Genomic DNA, 14,461 nt, shown 5'->3' on the forward strand with positions numbered 1-14,461 from the left:
CCTAATGGACTTATCATAATGATAGGATAAATTGATTTTTTAAACATGATTTTGGGGATTCTGAATAAAATAATCAAAAGGAAAGGAGAATTGAATTAATTACCCAAAAAAACATATAATTAGTAAGACATATTTTATTTTAACTAGGATAGTCATTCTAACAATAATATAATAATAAAATAAGGAGAAAAATCAAAAGGGGAGAAAAATGTTATTAGGTTTTATAGTAATTTTTTTTATAAATATCAAAATTTATTTTAGAATCAGAGTTATGAATGCATAATTTAATTAAGATAAATTAGATTATAAATCTTTTTGAAACTGAAAAAATATTTGGATGAATTAAAATTTTAGAATAGTGTAACTAGGGTTACTTGAGCCACAACAAATAAATCAAAATTATACTTATTGAACAAGGAAGAGGATGATATTAATATTTGATGCTTTTAGCTTTTAAAATATGAAACATATTTATAAAGTTGGGAAATAATAAGTAATACCTCTCAAATACTCAAAAATTATTTTAAAATCGGAGTTATATATGCATAATTTAATTAAGATAAATTAAATTATAGATACTTTTGAAACTGAAAAAAAAAAGATTTAGATAAATTAAAATTTTAGAATAGTGTAACTAGGGTTACTTGAGACCCAACAAATAAATCAAAATATACTTATTGAATGAACAAGGAAGGCGATGATATTACTTATTAATGTTTGATGTTTTTAGCTTTTAAAATATGAGAGATATTTAGAAAGTTGAGAAATAACAAGGGAAATTAATAATAAGTAACACTTCTCTTTCATCAAGAATTTTATCCTCCTTTTTTATTTTATTTTTAAAAAAAAGTCATATTTTTTATAATTCACACTTCTTCATCTGCATTATTTTCACTCTTAATTAGTAATAGCCATAAATCACATTAAATTATCGTAGTTATTAAAAAAGTTACTTACATAATCATTTAATTTTAACAATAAGAATGTGTATGCAATTTATTTTATGGTGACACTAATAAGAACTTACACTAACAATTAATATGTTAACTGTGAAAACAGAAAAGCACAACAAGATGAAGAAAAGAAGAACAAACAAAAAGTGTAAATATATTTATTTTTTACTTCTTATAACATACACACACACATATATATGTGTGTGTGTATCACAGTTCAAAAAAATAGAACCATATTGTTATTTATATACTTTTAGTATACTAAGATAATGAACTCGATTGACACATCATTTACCATTAATTGAGAAGATTTATTTACAAGTGATAAAAGTTTGAGAAATTGTTATCATTTATAAATTTTTAATATTTTCGGCTTATCTAAAATACCTATAATATTTTGTCCATTCCACTAAGTCAAATTCGAATATTATTGTAAGCCACATTTTATATCATAGCTAATATATTAAAAATTTATTGAACATAATTTTGATTGTTGAATGAAAATCAAATCAAATAGGAGCATTTTTTTACATATAGTTTATAACATTTAAAGTGCTTTTTTAAAAAAAAACTATAATTATAAATTGACTTTTCAATAAATAACAAATTTATAAAATGCAATTCACATCGCGTGAAGCAGTGGCGGAGCCAGAAAATTTAACAAGGGGGTTCAAAATCTGAAAAGTAAACACACGAACTAGTGGAAGGGGGTTCGACATCTATTATACATATCTAAAAAATAATTTTAACCATGTATAAATAGTAATATTTTTCGCCAAGGGGGGTCGGATGACCCCCTCATTACATGCTGCCTCCGCCACTCGCGTGAAGTGCGGACAGGTTTACTAGTTGAAAGATAAAGGTACATCAATCACATCGTACTTTTACTTTTCTCTTTTCTCTTTATTCATAATTTTAAATTATTAAATAAGACGGTTTTGACTATATATCACGTAAACTACTATTTTTTTTTTCCAATAAATTACTTATTTTATTAATTCAGTGTATAATGACGCAAGAATCACAAGTAATAGCGATGAAACATGTGTGTGTATAGGTTTTATACTCAATTAAAATTTTAATAGTACGATCGTAGCTTTAATTATATTCAATTAATATGATTCTAACGTGCTCATATTTGACCGTCTCTTTAGATTTATTTAATTTAGTAGCATATGTGGAGATCAAAGAAGATTTGTCGTATGATGTTAAAATTCAACACATGAAATTAATGTAATGTGGATTTTTAACTTCTACAAATTAATTAGGAGCCATCTTAATCCTCTTAATTCTATCTAAGATATCAATAAGATTAGATATGTATATGATAAAAAGTTTCATTTTATGCTTGACTAGACATAAAATGCAAAATGTTAGTTTGACTTGGGTTTAGTGTAAGTAGTAATTAAAGAAAGGTAGATTATCGAAATTTCACTAGTTTAGAAGCTAATTACTTAGATACATAGTAGTTAACAATATGTGTGTCCAGATACATGTATCTAGAAATACATGTGGTCAAAATAGGTGTAATTTGTTCTAGATACACTGTATCCAAGTAGATTCACATGTATCTAGAACACGTAGACAAATCGCCCTCACCCCTCTCGCTAGTCCTCTCATGTGAATCACACCAGATTCATACATATACGTATCTAGTGTGATTCACATGTACTTGGAATACATAGACAAATCTTGAGGCATATTGTTCGTCTCGTCTCTCTCCTTATTGCAATATATCTAGTAGCAAAAAAGTGTATATAGATGTATCTGAAATGTATCTAGATATATTTGACTTGAAATCTGGTATGACTACTTAATTTATAGATATCATTAATTTCATTTTGAGAATCAGTTCATCATAGTATTGGAAGGTTAGACAGTAATTTTCTTTCTTATTTTTTTTTTAATTTTAAAATTTAGGTAAACAATTCAATGTATATTTCTTTGTAAATCCAGCGATACATCTTCTTGAAAATTAACTCAATCATTGTAAATTGTTTCCAAAGGCAAATCTTTCTAATTTGATCAATCGTTAACGAATAAACCAAATATAAGTGGATTTGATCAGAGAAATGCAAAAACATTTTTATTGAAAAGGAACATGATAAGAGACTAAATGTCTCATAAATCTTTAGAATGAAACTATAAAAGCATACATTTAGTTCATGGACAAATCCTATTAATACAAGAATTAATAAAAATTGTCATAAACTAAACTATGAAACCTAAAAACACTTTTGAAATTCAATCCCATCAATGCATCCACTTTACTTTTTAAATGCAATGCCCTTCCCTTTCCTGCATCAATATAAATGAAGTTACACACCCTCTATTTCACTTTATATGACAATGTTTGACAATAAACATAAAATCAAAAAAAGAGAATACTTTTAGTACATATCGAAAGTACTCTTAGAACTTGTAATCTTAAACGTAACATATATATCATGACATTTTTATGACTATAATAACGTGTTAATATTAAAGATAAATTTAACATAAAATTAGAGCGATTACCTATTAGGTTTCTTATCATTCACCTTGTTCACCTCACCATTATCCTTAGGTTCAACACTAGGAGGAGGAGGAGGAGTTGGCAATGATGAATCACATTCATCGATAAGAGTTTGCAATACCATAGTGTAACAAGGATTGTTTTTTCTTCACGATTCAACTCTGATACAAATTGTTCAAAAGTGTGCACTTTCTTATCAGCCATACTTCAATTTTGACTCTCAACAAATCAATTTTGATGATGATGTTAAAATTTATAGACTGTATATACAGGGAGGAAAAGTGAGTGAGATGAGTACTAATTATTGAAGGGATGGATACTAATTGATTAATGAATTAAGGTGACTAGATTATGTTAACAAAATTGTAATTTGAATATTTTGAATGTCACTCAAATTACGGGATCGTGCAGGTATCCATCCTATTTTTAAACTAGATACATAAATCTTTACCATCAAATTAAAAATATGAGGGAAATAAATATTTTTAGATCTTTTAAATAAATGAAAAATATATTTTATTATCAAATTTATGAATCCCATAACATTAATACGAAAATAATCAAAACTAAACAATCAACTCCTACTACCTACTCTAAGCATGTACAAGAACTCTTAAATCATAATAGGACGATAAAAGACACAACTCTCGCCAGACAAAGATATCTAAATGTTGAGGATGAGTACTCGTCGTTTTATATAAGAGATGAAATCGTTTACATCCTACTCGTGTAATATAATATTAAGCAAAAAATATAATTTACATCACACGAACATGATGAAATCAATCAAGATGAAACTCAAGAACTGAGTCTATTTAATCTAAGTTTCCAATAAGAATAATTTAAACCATAAGAGAGGAAAAATATCTAATAACTTGTAGCTTGTTACCTAAGATCGATGGAACACCTCGTTATTTACTAATTACCACTCTAGTGTCAAGATGTTTGAACTAATTTAGTTTCAATTGGAGCAATATACGAAGTTTTATTGTTCAAACTTTGAGTGTTAGTCTTAATATTTTATTATTTTTAATTTTAATATGTAAAATATATTTTACACGTATACTATTCGGTATGATCTGATAAATTTTTTGGTTAATATTTTATAAAATAACAAACCTATCGAATTATTCGGCATGATCATAAATTATATAAAAACGTTTAGTTATTAAAAAAATCTAAAATTGGTTCGATACTCGATCAATCGATTAAGTAAAATTTTTTTAAAAAAAATTAACACCCCTACGTAGTAGTGTCCATAACACGTGATTTTATGTTTTCTTTCTTTAACTTGTTTTATAGTATGAGTCTCATTCTTTTATATTTACAAATATAATATCGAAAAGAAATAAAAAGAGCAAATTCTTCCATATTTTTTACGTCTAAAATTTTCCTAGAAAATAAATAAATAACTTTAAAAAAAGAAAAAGAAAAAAAAAAGGTGTCCAAATGCATAGCATTTAATGTTACACACCAAATAGTAACTTACTACTAAACATACCCTTTGACTAATTAAATCACCATAATCTTGTGGTATTGACTAACATTGTGCCAACTTACTTTTGAATTAAATAAAGCGTAATTATGATATGAAAATATATGAAATAATTTTAAGTTTTGTTTGGACATGAAACTTGAATTTTTGAGTTGTATTTTTGCTTATAAACATAAAAATCTCATAAGTTGTGAAAACTATCAAAGCTATTCCAATTCTTTATACAATCTTATCAAGTAATAAAAATTGGTGATTTTATTTTTAAAATAATATAAATAAACTTGTGGGTTAATTTTCATATTGGAAAATGTAAAATCATGATACAATATTTTCAAATCAAGTTTTTTAGAGAATTTGAGATTTCATCTCATAATTTAAAATTATAAATTAAAATCGCATGTCCAAACGTCTGCTTACTTTTCCAATATAACTAGGTCTTGGCCAACTTTTCTAGGTGTATCAAAACTTTTCTTAAATAATCAAGTCGATTATTAGGTTTTTTTTTCTAAATAAACTATAGGACTATGCAAACAACTGTTTTAAAAAATTATATTACAAATCGAACTTTTGTATCAAAACTTTTCTAATCACGGATGATATGACTATGCAAAAACTAAAAAAAATAGTTATTATTTTATATTACAATCGAACTTTTAAAAAACAATGTGCGTCTATGAAGGAGCTAAAGAAAACTTATGAAAAAATTATCCAAGAAAACTCGAGATGATTAGGACGGTTTGAAAAAGTTTAAAATTAATTATGTGTAATAAAATAAGTAAAAAATTATAATGTTTTTGAAATAATCAATCAAATCATATCATTGAACGCCCCTAAAACTCTTCTACCTTATAGGTCAAATAATCTACCTTTTAGTTTAGGCGGTTTAACTCTAAATAGAAAAAAGAAAATATAAAACAAAGTACACGATTGAGAGATTTAAGATGAGTCAAATGACTACTTTAATCTAGGGATTTTAGTAATTTCCTTTTGAGAAACAATTCATTATAATTAAACAATAATATACAACTTCATTTCTTTTTCCCAATTTTTGAAATTTAGGTATAAACAATTTCAATGTATATTTTTTAAATGTGAAGATACATTATCTCAAAATTCACTCAAAATCATTATAAACTATTTTGAGGACGAATCTATCAAAATTGATCAACTATTAACAAGTAAATCGAATATATGTATGTGGATTTAATCAGAAAAATACAAAAATAATTATAAGAGACTGAATAATTTATATATCTTGATAATGAAATTATAAAAGCATACATTTAGTTCATGGACAAATCCTATTAATACAAGATTAATAAAAATTATCATAAACTAAACTTTGAAACCTAAACATTTTGGGAAATTCAATCACATCAATGCCTCCACTTCACTTTCCATTGCCAAGTACCTTTGATGAATCTTCCACCTCAAATTTCACTGAACTTCCTTTTCCTACATCAATAGAAAATCAACATTTGTAAATAGTAAATAGTAAATATAAATCATTGTAGAAATAAAATCACACATCCTCTATTTCATTATATAAGACGATGTTTGACAGATACGAAATCAAAAAGAGAGAAAACAATCTTAGATCTTGTCGTCTTAAATATGTATAGTACCAGGACATTTTATAACTATAATTTGAACATGTTACAGAATTTTCAAACATAAAAAAGCATTATTTTGTTTGTTACGTATAACAAAAAAAAGAGTAACATATAAAACAAAGATTAGTGATTACCTACTAGCAGGTTTCTCATCAATCACCCTTTTCACCTTAGGATAAACATATAGAGTAAGAGGGTTTTCATTAGCACAATGCTTAGCCCTAAATTTCCTGAAGAAATCTTGTTCTTGAGCCTCCAACTCAGCCAAGAACTCTCTAATTTTTCTTGGTTCATCCATGCCTTAATTTTGACCCTATAACTTGTGAAAATAAAGCAATTTGATGATGATGTTACCATTTGTAGTGTATGTATATATAGGGGAAAATGAGGGGGGTGGGGTGGGGTGGGGTGGGGGGTCAAAGGGAATTTGCATTTGAATTTTTGGTTTTTTGTTTGTATTTGGAGAGTATAGAAAGTGGTTTTTGAAGGGATGAGTACTAATTAATTGATGAAGCAAATTACATTAAATTAAATTAGCTAAAATATAATTTGGTGAAGTAGTTAATTCATACTTAGGGACAAGTAATCATTTGGAAATTAGAAGGAACATATAATGGGATAAGGGTCTGAAAAATACCTCAACTTTGGCCGAAATTGTTGTTACGATACCAAACTTTATGGAGGACCTATTACCCCCTGAACTATTTAATAGTGTATTTTTTACCCCCTGAACTATTTAATAGTGTATTTTAAAGGTATATATGTGCCCACGTGGACACATTACTATTTACAATTATACATTATTTTTTATGTCCACGTGGACAAATATATATGTCTAAAATACGGTATTAAATAGTCTGGGGGGGGGGGGGGTGATAGATCCTCATTAAAGTTTGGTATCATAACAACAATTTCGGCCAAAGTTGAGGTATTTTTCAGACCCGTATCCCTAATATAGGAGATAATATCACAGATGGTCACTAAACTATGAGTTTTTATCTTAGAAAGTCACTCAACTTTGGTTATAACCCAAAAGTCACTCAACTATGAGTTTTTTTCTTAGAAAGTCACTCAACTTTGATATTTAATCCAAAACTCACTCAAGTATGGGTTTTTTCCTCATAAAGTCACTCAACTATAAAAATTTTACTTACAAAGTCACTCTATCTATTTAATTAATTTTTCAGTAAAATTTGTTGATATGTAATTTTATTTAAAACCAAAATTTTAAGAAATAAAAATATATTTAACTAAACCATTTTAAGAAATTAAATCCCTCTCCATACCCTTTTTTTCTATCATTTCAAATCAATTCTTGTTGGTTTAATATACCAAAAATATAAAATATTACGGTTGAAAACAAAATAACAAAAATGAATAAACAATTTTTTAGGCTGAGGCGCGAATATCTCACTCTCTTTAAGGAGATTCAAGCCCTCTGTGGCATAATCTACATCGATCCAGCAGTGTCACTCTTGCCTTGTCGCCTCCAGGATACAACAGCCCAACAACGTCGTACGAATCAAACAACTTCGGATTAGTTGAAGAGTCCAAAGCTTCACAAAAAGAACATTTTCCTTCAACATGTAAATATTCTCATTTGTATAGTGAATATAGTTGAAGACTTAGAATATTTTTCTATGTCTCAACTCTCTCGTTCACTACACTAATCTCAATAGAAACACAATACAATACTACTCATCTTTTTCACTCTATATTTTCTTGTATATATCTCTTATTTTTTTATAACACAAAGGAAGATCATTATTTATAGGTGAGGAATTCTTTCTTGCAATGAATAAGAAGATAATGGGGTAGTAAATTGGATAAGTGAATGGCCTATAGGTTATATAGGTTACAAGATATAATGAGGTAGAATAATGGGTGAAATTAGTGGTAGGTCATGGCTTATATATAGTGGTTACAAGAGTTACGTACATCATAATAATGACCACATTCTTATCAACTTATACCCACTAATATATGCACTTAAATTTTAATTTTAATATTAAAATGCATAAATACCAACTATTCCAGTTATTGTAATATGTTATTTTTTTGGTTAAGAATCAGCATCACGTCGGTCTTGGAACAATTAATAAATATCTAAATTTAAAAGTTACACACTGCTGCTGATTAATCATCCACACATCTAAGGCCAAATTATTTGAATAGACATCTTTTTAGTAGGTTGGATTAGGGCTGTTCAAAATCGAATCTAAATCGATAATTCGAATCGAAAAAAGTTATTGGTTTATCAGTATTGGGTAATTGATTTAGCGGTTTTGATAACGGTTTTGATTTCTTTTGTTATTGGGTTATCGGTTCTTAACTGTTTGAGGTTTTTTCTTAACGGGTTAACCGATAACCCGATAGTAAATTAGATAATTATATTTATACCATTTTGTATATAAAGTCCTTGACCTAGAGTTTGGTTTCCTATTTTTATTTTTGGTTGTCTCAAACACTTGGTTATTCTACAATGTAAAAGTGTTTGCTTCTGAGAAAGATGTAACTTGTAAACTCATGTGCATGGTTTATTTGGTTTGTCACCTTGTTTCTAAGTGATTTTCAATGTTTTTTTTGTGTCAAATCTTAATGGTTAAACTGATAACCGAACCGATAACGATCAAAAACTGATAAACCAATAACCGATAAGCCAATATCTTAATGATTCTATAACGGTTTAGCATCTCTACAAATCGATAACCAATACGTCAAACCGATAAACTTCAAAACCGAACCGAACCGACCGATACACAGCCCAAAATAATTTAAATAGATACCTTTTTATTTTTAAAAATTTAGTTTTAAATAAAAATTGAATATCAACAAATTTTAATGAAAAAATCAATTAAATAGATAGAGTGACTTTCTAAGTATAACTTTCATAGTTGAGTGACTTTCTAATAGAAAAATTCATAGTTGAGTGACTTTCTAAAAGAAAAGCTCATAATTGAGTGACTTTTAAGTTAAAATCTAAAGTTAAGTGACTTTCTAAGAGAAAAGTTCATAATTGAGTGACGATACTTAACGGATTTTTTTAAAACTTGATATATCTAGTTTCAATATATATTTCTTTCTAAATGTGGTGATACATCTTCTTAAGCATTAACTCAAAAATAATTGTAAATTGTTTGCAAAGGTAAATCTATCTAATTTGATCAATTATTAAAGAATAAACCTAATATAAGTGGATTTGATCATGAGAGAAGTGCAAAAACATTTTTTTTTATTAAAAAGGAACATGATAAGGAGACTAAATGTCTCATAAATCTTTAGAATAAAACTATAAAAGCATACATTTAGTTCATGGACAAATCCTATTAATACAAGAATTAATAAAAATTGTCATAAACTAAACAATGAAACCTAACTACACTTCTGAAATTCAATCCCATCAATGCATCCACTTCACTTTTTAAATGCAATGCCCTTCCCTTTCCTGCATCAATAGAAATGAAGTTACGTGTTATGAATGGGCCTAGACCAGTATTGGCAAAGCGGCCCAACACCGTATTAAGCGGCTATTGTGGATTCGGGTTGATAAATAAAGTCTTTTGAGAGCCAAAAGAGGTTTATGCAAATTATGATTATGCTTAGGCAAAGAGTGTGCTTCTCATCCTCAATTCTCTCTTAGTTCCCTCATCCCTTCTTCTTTATAGTTACTGTTATTGTTCGAGTTCTTCATATTGTAATTGCACATTTTCGTATGAATCAAAGCTTGTTAGTTTGTTCTCTATTGTTGGATTGTTGAGTTTGAGAAAATCACTACAACTATTTTAGTGGTTGTTACATTGGTGCTTTCATCGATCGTACTCCAATGGTTGTGGTGTTGCTAGATCGATTTAGTGGGGGTAATCCAGAAGGGTGGATTTTTCGAGCGGAGCGGTATTTTACCTACCTTGGCTTCTCCCAGAAGGACTGGCTACCTCTTCCTTCGTTTTACTTTGATGGTGAAGCTCTTATTTGGTTCAATGGGTTGTTTCACAACAAACAATTCTATGATTGGAACCATTTCAAGGTGAAATTGCTTTTGCAATTTCGACAGTGGAGTTTCACAAGATCAACAAAGGGTGTGGCTGGTTTTGACTCCATTAGCGTAGCAACTATAGCTCTGCCGGAAATTCTTCAGGCTGCAATTGAATCTGATTTAGCCAATGGAAAACAAGAGGAGGCCATAGAATCGAAATATGTTTCTGATTTGGATGGTGAAAACTTACGACCTGCGGATAATTCTAAGGTCCCTCCAGAGATCTTTGTCGCTTCCATCTGTAATGTTTTGCACCCCACTGATTTTACTTCCTCGATTGTGTTAATTGGTAGCAATTGTGATGGGGATACACCACTTGAAATTAAAATTGATGAGGAGGACTATTCTAAAAGCTTTGCCTGTAAGGTGTTTGCTGAAATACCCTATAGAGAAATTGACATGGACTTTAAACATTCAATACCAAACGCCACCCAGGTGTTCGAGGAAAAGTCTGATAATTGTTGCTCTAAGGTACTTGCTGAAATCGATTATTCATTTGTTATTGCCTTATGGCTTCGCACAATTCCCTGTTGGCATGATTCTCTTGAAGAATATTATGGGGGTACCCAAAACAGATCAACATTATGCCTTGACCTTCAATTACGCAAATGCAATTGGGTTGATACTGGGCAGGAGTGCATTTTTTAGGATTCCTTTTGTTTGATATATGTGCTTACAAAAACTTCAACGTTCTGGATTTTTGTCTTGAAGGTGTCACTTGGTTGGCTCCGATAATGAGGCAACAGACAGGTTCTTTAGAAGCTTTGCCACACTCTACATCTCTACATCTCTTGTTCTTGATAACTTTTTCTCAGAGAATGCGATTTTCATTCTGACAAGCGACATGTATTATATTGAAGTACTTCTTAACGCTGAACATGAAACACCTACTAGTAGATGTAATCAACTTAATTTGAGTCAATTTCCCTTTGATCCTGGTGCTAAATGTGTTACTATATCCATTCGTTTACCTGCCACAGATCTTTTAGTATGGGATCCGAGAATAAATTTCACTATCATTGATCTAACAAGTTCCATAGTTAACGTGGATGCACTACAAATGCATGGTTGTTCTGGAATGTATTGCTTAATTGCTTATTCGAACTCTATGACTAGAGTGTCGGATCCTGAACAACTAGGATATGTAAATTCCAACCAGTTCAAGGTGTTCTGTATTGTCGATAAATGCAATGTATTCACATATCCTTTAATTGCATATTCACTAGTCTTCGCTGAATATTATGTGGTAAAACATGACATTTTGGTCGCCAACTTCCAGCAAACATCAGTGTTGCATCTTCGTTGTATCACTGCTCTCGTTGGCATGGTACATGTGTGGGAGGTAAAAGTGTCAAGGAGATTATACAAAGTGAAGGTTGTGTACTCTACGTGTTACACACTTTTTGGGGTCATAGAGATAGTAGAGTCGGTTGCGTGTCATCAATTACATCATGGCTTAGGTAATGCATTAGTTTTTGTTATCCTTTTGAACAAATGTGTGGTTGCAAGGCAAGTTATAACTGAACTCAATTTGATAAAGCAGAAGAGTTTTTTTTGTGAATCAAAAAAATCATGGTTGTAATTAGTTGTTATCAGTTCTAGTGGAGAGCTTTGACAACTATTGCTCAGTACTTCGAGGTGAACAATTGTAGCATTGATCAGTCTGAGCATGGTATGAAGTACTATTTTTATGATATTTTGAGTGCTTTTGGACCTCTTTTTTTTTATCCTATCAGTAGCCTTGGTGAAATTCTCAGCATTCCATTATCTGGCAGTACTGCCTACAGTTTGGTCAATCATGGAAATATTTCATTTGGTAAAAAAGAGACTGATGGTAAGGAAGAATGGAATGAGATCAAAGACATTGCAGCTTCTATTTGGCATCTGTGTAAGTTGTTGCTACTAAATATGACAAAGTTATCTTATGTGGCTGTCAATAGTGCTTCGACAAGTTTGGATGATATCATTAGGTGCATTGCTCTTTTGAAAACATCTCACAGTAGTATACGTATTTTCCATGTTTATCCGCAGCTAAGCAATAATGAGACCACCATGTCTATAGTACTCCAGGCTGCTAATGAATTTGCTTCATTGTTGCTTACCAATCTAACTATACGAGGAGATGCTCATGCCTACTCGAACCTTGAGGACAAGGTTCTTATTGGGGTTGGGAGTATTGTTATGAATGGGCCTAGACCAGTATTGGCAAAGCGGCCCAACACCGAATTAAGTGGCTATTGTGGATCCGGGTTGATAAATAGTCTTTTGAGAGCCAAAAGAGGTTTATGCAAATTATGATTATGCTTAGGCAAAGAGTGTGCTTCTCATCCCCAATTCTCTCTTAGTTCCCTTATCCCTTCTTCTTTATAGTTACTGTTATTGTTCGAGTTCTTCATATTGTAATTGCACATTTTCGTATGAATCAAAGCTTGTTAGTTTGTTCTCTATTGTTGGATTGTTGAGTTTGAGAAAATCACTACAACCATTTTAGTGTTTGTTACATTACGTGTCCTCTATCATCATATAGCAAACACAAAATCAAAGAACGAGAATACTTTTAGTACATACCGAAAGTACCCTCAGAACTTGTAATCTTAAACGTAACATATATATCATAACATTTTTATGACTATAAGAACGTGTTAATATTAAACATAAATTTAACATAAAGTTAAAGTGATTACCTATCAGTTTTCTTATCATCCACCTTTTTCACCTCATCATTTCCCTTAGGATCAACGCTAGGAGGAGGAGGAGTTGGCAAAGATGAATCACCTTCATCAATAAGCGTTTGCAAATACCATAGTGTAACAAGGACTTTTTTTTCTTGAGGATTCAACTCTGACACAAATTGTTCAAAAGTGTACAATTTTTTATCAGCCATACTTCAATTTTGACTCTCAAAAAATCAATTTTGATGATGATGTTACAATTTGTAGAGTGTATATATAGGGGGGGGGGGGGGGGGGGGGGATGAGTTCTAATTATTTTTTTGTTTTTTTGTTTGTATTTGGAAAATTTAGTATAAGGTGAGTTAATTATTGAAGAGATGGATACTAATTAATTAATTGATGAATTAAGTTGACAAAATTGTAATTTGCTAAGGTTGTGAATATTTTGAATGTCACTCCAATTACGGGATCGTACAGGCATCTATCCTATTTTTAAACTAGATACATAAATATTTACCATTTAATAAAAAATATACGAAAATAAATATTTTAAGATCCTTTACATAAATAACAAATATATTTTAACATCAAATTTATGGATCCCATACATTAATGCGTAAATAACCAAAACTAAAAAATCAACTCTCACGACCTACTCTAGGCATATACAAAAGCTTCTAAATAATGATAGGATGATAAAGACACAATTCTCGCTAGACAGAGATATCCAAAAGTTGATGAGTACTCGTCGTTTCGCATAAGAGATGAAAACAATTTACATCTTGCTCGTGTAATGTCATATTAAGCAAAAATAAAAAAAATATAATTTATATCATCGCACAATCAGGACGAAATCAATCAAGATGAAACTCAAGAACTGGGTCTACTTAATCTAAGTATCCAATAGGAAAAACTTAAACCATAAGAGAAAGAAAAATATCTAATAACTTGTTTATAGCTTATTACCTTGTTATTTACTAGTTACCACTCGAGAGTCGGGATGTTAGAACTAATTTAGTTTCAATTGGAGTAATATATGAAATTTTAATGTTCGAACTTCGAGTGTTAATTTTAATATTCTATTATTTTTAAATTCAATATGTAAAATATATTTTACACATACTATTCGGTATGATTTGATTATTTTTTTTTGGTTAATATTTTATAAAATAACAAACCA

Source organism: Solanum stenotomum, chromosome 11, assembly GCF_019186545.1.
Source record: "Solanum stenotomum isolate F172 chromosome 11, ASM1918654v1, whole genome shotgun sequence".
Classification (NCBI taxonomy): Eukaryota; Viridiplantae; Streptophyta; class Magnoliopsida; order Solanales; family Solanaceae; genus Solanum; species Solanum stenotomum.